General features: G+C 38.1%; 1 non-coding gene across 1 annotated transcript; it reads right to left on the bottom strand.

Annotated features, from left to right (window-relative positions):
- Nucleotides 1-3,440: 3,440 nt before the first annotated feature.
- LOC148545596 (small nucleolar RNA R71) lies at nucleotides 3,441-3,548 on the bottom strand. The gene has a single exon (XR_015900559.1). It is a non-coding gene; the product is annotated as a small nucleolar RNA R71 (small nucleolar RNA).
- Nucleotides 3,549-7,230: the final 3,682 nt, after the last annotated feature.

The raw sequence follows: 7,230 nt of genomic DNA, 5'->3' as shown, positions 1-7,230 counted from the left end.
TCTGGTTCTTAGATTAGGGGGCTGGCCATCTCGGCCATGCCTGGACCTTCACTTATGTATTTTCATACGGTAGAGTTTCTACACTCCATAGATTAAGGTGTGGAGCTCTGCTGTTTCTCAAAGATTAATGCAAAGTACTACTGTTTTCTATTCAATTCATCTTATTTCGCTTCTAAGATATCCATTCGCACCCAAGAACGTGATGAAGGTGATGATTATGTGTGACGCTCATCACCATCTCCCCTATGAACACGTGCCTGACAAACACTTCCGTTCTACATGAAATAAGCTAGAATGAATATCTCTTAGATCTCTTAACCGGAATCTTCGTGGCGTAAGCTAGAATGATGGCGGCATTCAAGAGAATCCGGAAAGTCTAAACCTTGTCTGTGGTATTCCGAGTAGGATTCAATGATTGAATGACTGTGACGAGCTTCAAACTTGCGATTGTTGGGCGTTAGTGACAGACGCAAAAGGAGGGTGAATCCTATTCCAGCATGATCGAGAACCGACAGATGAATAGCCGTGCCGTGACAGGGTGCGTGAGCATATTATTCACTGAGAGGAGGGGATGTAGCCACTGACAACGGTGATGCCCTTGCATAAAGCCAGCCATGGAAAGGAGTAAGACTGATTGGATGAAGATAGCAGGAAAGCAGAGGTTCAGAGGAACGAAAGCATCTCCATTCACTTATCTGAAATTCCTACCAATGAATTACATAAGTATTTCTATCCCTATTTTATTATATTAAATTCGAAAACACCATTATCCATTTATATCTGCCTAACTGAGATTTGCAAGGTGACCATAGCTTGCTTCATACCAACAATCTCCGTGGGATTCGACCCTTACTCACGTAAGGTATTACTTGGACGACCCAGTGCACTTGCTGGTTAGTTGTATCGAAGTTGTGAACCATGGTATTGGCACCATGTTCTTGGCGCCATTTCCAGGGAAAGAAAGAGCCATGAATTTTACATCATTAAAGTGTAATCACGATTACGCGTACCAAGTTGCTCACGTTGCCATGGATTGTTTGAGCCTGGACATCACAATTTCGTGCACCAAGTTTTTGGCGCCGTTGCCGAGGATTGTTCGAGTTTGGACAACTGACGGTTCATCTTGTTGCTCAGATTAGGTACTTTTCTTTTTATTTTATTTTCAAAAATTTTTCAAAAATCTTTCAAAAAATTTTCTCCTTTGTTTTCGAAAAAAAATGTCTTCAAAAATTTTATTCAAAATTTTTAAGAATGAATTCTAGTGTTTCATGAAGCATGTGAAGCCTGGCTGGCTGTAAAGCCATGTCTAATTCCTTTGGGAATGAGTATGTCAGGCGTGTCATGTCTGAGTTACATACTAAAGCTTGGCTGGCTATTAAGCCATGCCTGACCCTTTGATTGGAGCTTTAGAGCATAAGATTCCTGGAATTCATATTAAAAATTTTGGAATCCTTATTTTCTTTTTCAAAAGAATTTTTCGAAAAATATAAAATAAAAATCCAAAAAAAATTAGAAAATCATAAAAATCAAAAATATTTTTGTGTTTCTTGTTTGAGTCTTGAGTCATATCATAAGTTTGGTGTCACTTGCATATGCATCTTGCATTTTTCGAAAATTTCATGCATTCATAGTGTTCTTCATGATCTTCAAGTTATTCTTGGTAAGTCTTCTTGTTTGATCTTAATGATTTTTTGTTTTGTGTCTTTTCATGTTTATCATATGCACTCTTGAATTCTTAGTGCCTAAGCATTAAAGAATTCTAAGTTTGGTGTCTTACATGTTTTCTTTGCATCAAAAATTTTTCAAAAATATGTTCTTGATGTTCATCTTGACATTCAAAGTGTTCTTGGTGTTCATCTTGACACTCATATCATTCATGCATGCATTCATTGTTTTGATCTAAAAATTTCATGCATTGCATCATTTTTCTTGTTTTTCCCTTGCATCATAAAAATTCAAAAAATCAAAAAAATATCTTTCCCTGTTTCTCTCATCAAATTCGAAAATTTGAGTTGACTTTTTCAAAAATTTTTAAAATCAAGTTGTTTCTTATGAGTCAAATCAAATTTTCAATTTGAAAATCTTATCTTTTTCAAAATCTTTTTCAAAAATCAAATCTTTTTCAAAATTCTTAGTTATTTTCGAAAATTCAAAAAAATATTTTTCAAAAATCTTTTTCCTATTTTTATACCAAATTTTCGAAAATAACATAAACAATTAATGTTTTGATTCAAAAATTTGAAGTTTGTTACTTGCTTGTTAAGAAAGATTCAAACTTTAAGTTCTAGAATCATATCTTGTGATTTCTTATGAATCAAGTCATTAATTGTGATTTTAAAAATCAAATCTTTTTCAAAACTAATTTCAATCATATCTTTTCAAAAATATCTTCTTATCTTATCTTTTTCAAAAAAATATCTTTTCAAAATATCTTTTCTAACTTCCTAACTTCTTATCTTTTCAAAATTTGTTTCAACTAACTAACTAACTTTTTGTTTGTTTCTTAACTTTTTCAAAACTACCTAACTAACTCTCTCTCTCTAATTTTCGAAAATATCTTCCTTTTTTTTTCAAAAATTTCTTTTTAATTAACTAATTATTTTTATTTTTAATTTTAAAAAAAAAATTCAAAAAAATACTAACAATTTTCAAAAAACCATTTTCGAAAATCACTAACTCTTTTTCAAAATAATTTTCGAAAATTATCCCTCCCCCATCTTATTCTATTTATTCATTCATATCCTAACATCTCATCTCACATCTCTGCCATCCTCACAGTTGTGTTTCTTCCATTATATTACATTCTTTGTCTCTCCCTCTTCTTCTACTCACACAGGGATCCCTATACTGTGGTATAAAGGATCTCTATTATTATTATTATTTTTTTGTGCCCTCTTCTTTGTCATATGAGCAGGAGCAAGGATAAGAACATTCTTGTGGAAGCAGATCTAGAACCTGAAAGGACTCTGAAGAGAAAATTAAGAGAAGCTAAAATACAACAATCCAGAGATAACCTTTCAGAAATTTTCGAACAGGAAAAGGAGATGGCAGCCGAAAATAATAATAATGAAAGGAAGATTCTTGGTGACTTTACTGCACCTAATTCCAATTTACATGGAAGAAGCATCTCCATTCCTGCCATTGGAGCAAACAACTTTGAGCTGAAACCTCAATTAGTTTCTCTGATGCAGCAGAACTGCAAGTTTCATGGACTTCCATCTGAAGATCCTTTTCAGTTCTTAACTGAATTCTTGCAAATATGTGATACTGTTAAGACTAATGGAGTAGATCCTGAAGTCTACAAGCTCATGCTTTTCCCTTTTGCTGTAAGAGACAGAGCTAGAATCTGGATGGACTCTCAACCCAGAGATAGCCTGAACTCTTGGGATAAGCTGGTCACGGCTTTCTTAGCCAAGTACTTTCCTCCTCAAAAGCTGAGCAAGCTTAGAGCTGATGTTCAAACCTTCAGACAGAAAGAAGGTGAATCCCTCTATGAAGCTTGGGAAAGATACAAACAATTGACCAAAAAGTGTCCTTCTGACATGCTTTCAGAATGGACCATCCTGGATATATTCTATGATGGTTTATCTGAGCTATCAAAGATGTCACTGGACACTTCTGCAGGTGGATCCATTCACCTAAAGAAAACGCCTGCAGAAGCTCAAGAACTCATTGACATGGTTGCTAATAACCAGTTCATGTACACTTCTGAAAGGAATCCTGTGAATAATAGGACGCCTATGAAAAAGGGAGTTCTTGAAGTTGATACTCTGAATGCCATATTGGCTCAGAATAAAATATTGACTCAGCAAGTCAATATGATCTCTCAGAGTCTACATGGAATGCAAGCTACATCCAACAGTACTCAAGAGGCTTCTTATGAAGAAGAAGCTTATGATCCTGAGAACCCTGCAATAGCAGAGGTGAATTACTTAGGTGAACCTTATGGAAACACCTATAACTCATCATGGAGAAATCATGGAAGGATCAAAAGCCTCAACAAGGCTTTAATAATGGTGGAAGAAACAGATTTAGCAGTAGCAAGCCTTTTCCATCATCCACTCAGCAACAGACAGAGAACTCTGAACAAAATGCTTCTAATTTAGCAAATCTAGTCTCTGATCTATCTAAGGCCACTGTGAGTTTCATGAATGAAACAAGGTCTTCCATTAGGAATTTGGAAGCACAAGTGGGCCAGCTGAGTAAAAGGATCACTGAAATCCCTCCCAGTACTCTCCCAAGCAATACAGAAGAGAATCCAAAAGGAGAGTGCAAGGCCATTGACATAAGCAAAATGGCCGAACCCAATAAGGGAGAGGAGGACGTGAATCCCAAGGAGGAAGACCTCCTGGGACGTCCAGTGACCAATAAGGAGCTTCCCTCTGAGGAACCAAAAGAATCTGAGACTCATCTAGAGACCATAGAGATTCCATTGAACCTCCTTATGCCCTTCATGAGCTCTGATGAGTATTCCTCTTCTGAAGAGAATGAGGAGGTTACTGAAGAGCAAACTGCCAAGTTTTTTGGTGCAATCATGAAGCTGAATGCCAAATTATTTGGCATTGATACTTGGGAAGTTGAACCTCCCTTGTTCATCAATGAACTAAGTGATCTGGATCAACTGACATTGCCTCAGAAGAGACAGGATCCTGGAAAGTTCATAATATCTTGTACCATAGGCACCATGATCTTTAAGGCCCTGTGTGACCTTGGTTCAGGAATAAACCTCATGCCCCTCTCTGTAATAGAGAAACTGGGAATCTATGGGGTGCAAGCTGCTAAAATCTCATTAGAGATGGCAGACAATTCAAGAAAACAGGCATATGGACAAGTAGAGGACGTATTAGTAAAGGTTGAAGGCCTTTACATCCCTGCTGATTTCATAGTCCTGGATACTGGAAAGGAAGAGGATGAATCCATCATCCTAGGAAGACCTTTCCTGGCCACAGCAAGAGCTGTGATTGATGTTGACAGAGGTGAACTAGTCCTTCAATGGAATGAGGACTCCCTTGTGTTTAAAACTCAAGGATCTCCCTCTGCAACCATGGAGAGGAAGCATGAAAAGCTTCTCTCAAAGCATAGTCAACCCAAGCCCCCACAGTCAAACTCTAAGTTTGGTGTTGGGAGGCCACAACCAAACTCTAAGTTTGGTGTTGAACTCCCATATCCAAACTCTAAGTTTGGTGTTGGAGAGTTTCAACAATGCTCTGAACATCTGTGAGGCTCCATGAGAGCCCACTGTCAAGCTATTGACATTAAAGAAGTGCTTGTTGGGAGGCAACCCAATTTTTATTTATCTAACTATATTTTTCTTAGTTATATGTCTTTGTAGGTTCATGATCATGTGGAGTCACAAAATAAATATAAAAATTGAAAACGGAATCAAAAACAGCAGAAGAAAAATCACACCCTAGAGGAGCATCTGTCTGGCGTTCAGCGCCAGAACAGAGCATGGTTCTGGCGCTGAACGCCCAAAATGGGCAGCATCCTGGCGCTGAACGCCCAGAACAAGCATGGTTCTGGCGTTCAACGCCAGAAATGGCAACAAATGGGCGTTGAATGCCCAAAATGGGCACCAACCTGGCGCTGAACGCCCAGAGTTGTGTGCAAGGGCATTTTACATGCCTAAATTGGTGCAGGGATGTAAATGCCTTGACACCTCAGGATCTCTAGACCCCACAGGATCCCCACCTACCTCCACGCACTTCTTCTCACCACTCTCTTTCACACAACCCCATAAACACTCTTCCTCATAAACCTACCTCATAAACTCCACCTACCTTCAAAAATTCAAAACCAATTTCCCACCCAAAACCACCCATATGGCCGAACCTTAACCCCCCTCCCTTCCCTATATAAAGCCCTCCATTCTTCATCAAATTCACACAACACACCCCTCTACACCTTCTTGGCCGAACCACATCACCCTCTCCCTCTCCTCCATTTCTTCTTCTTCTTCATCTATTCTTTCTTTTATTGCTCGAGGGCGAGCAAAATTCTAAGTTTGGTGTGGTAAAAGCATAAGCTTTTTGTTTTTCCATTACCATTAATGGCACCTAAGGCCAGAGTAACCTCAAAGAGGAAAGGGAAGGCAAGTGCTTTCACCTCTGAGCCATGGGAGATGGAAAGATTCATCTCTTAAGCCCATCACTAAGAAAAAGATGGAGCAAGCAAGAGAGCCCAATCATGGAGCTCAAGAGGCGCAAGAAGCTCATTTACATGAGATCCCGGAGATGCCTCAAATGCACTTTCCTCCACAAAATTATTGGGAGCAAATCAACACCTCCCTAGGAGAATTGAGTTCCAATACGGGACAACTAAGGGTGGAACATCAAGAGCACTCCATCATGCTTCATGAAATAAGAGAAGATCAAAAAGCAATGAGGGAGGAGCAACAAAGACAAGGAAGAGACATAGAAGAGCTCAGGGACATCATTGGTTCCTCAAGAAGGAAACGCCACCATCACTAAGGTGGATTCATTCCTTGTTCTTATTTCTTCTGTTTTTCGTTTTCTATGATGTGTGCTTATCCATGTTTGTGTCTTCATTATATGATCATTAGTAGTTAGTAACTTTGTCTTAAAGTTATGAATGTCCTATGAATCCATCACCTCTCTTAAATGAAAAATGTTTTAATTCAAAAGAACAAGAAGTACATGAGTTTCGAATTTATCCTTGAACTTAGCTTAATTATATTGATGTGGTGACAATGCTTCTTGTTTTCTGAATGAATGCTTGAACAGTGCATATGTCTTTTGAAGTTGTTGTTTAAGAATGTTAAATATGTTGGCTCTTGAAAGAATGATGACTAGGAGACATGTTATTTGATAATCTGAAAAATCATAAAAAAATGATTCTTGAAGCAAGAAAAAGCAGCAAAGAACAAAGCTTGCAAAAAAAAATATATAGGCGAAAAAAAATATAGAAAGAAAAAGCAAGCAGAAAAAGCCAATAACCCTTAAAACCAAAAGGCAAGGGCAAATAAAAAGGTTCCCAAGGCTTTGAGCATCAGTGGATAGGAGGGCCTAAAGGAAGAAAATCCTGGTCTAAGCGGCTAAACCAAGCTGTCCCTAACCATGTGCTTGTGGCGTGTAGGTGTCAAGTGAAAACTTGAGACTGAGCAGTTAAAGTCAAGGTCCAAAGCAAAAGAAGAGTCTGCTTAAGAACCCTGGACACCTCTAATTGGGGACTTTAGCAAAGCTGAGTCACAATCTGAAAAGGTTCACCCAA

This window comes from Arachis ipaensis, chromosome B9, assembly GCF_059453495.1.
Source record: "Arachis ipaensis isolate K30076 ecotype BB chromosome B9, ASM5945349v1, whole genome shotgun sequence".
NCBI classification, from domain to species: Eukaryota; Viridiplantae; Streptophyta; class Magnoliopsida; order Fabales; family Fabaceae; genus Arachis; species Arachis ipaensis.
This window is presented reverse-complemented; position numbering and strand designations above follow the sequence as displayed.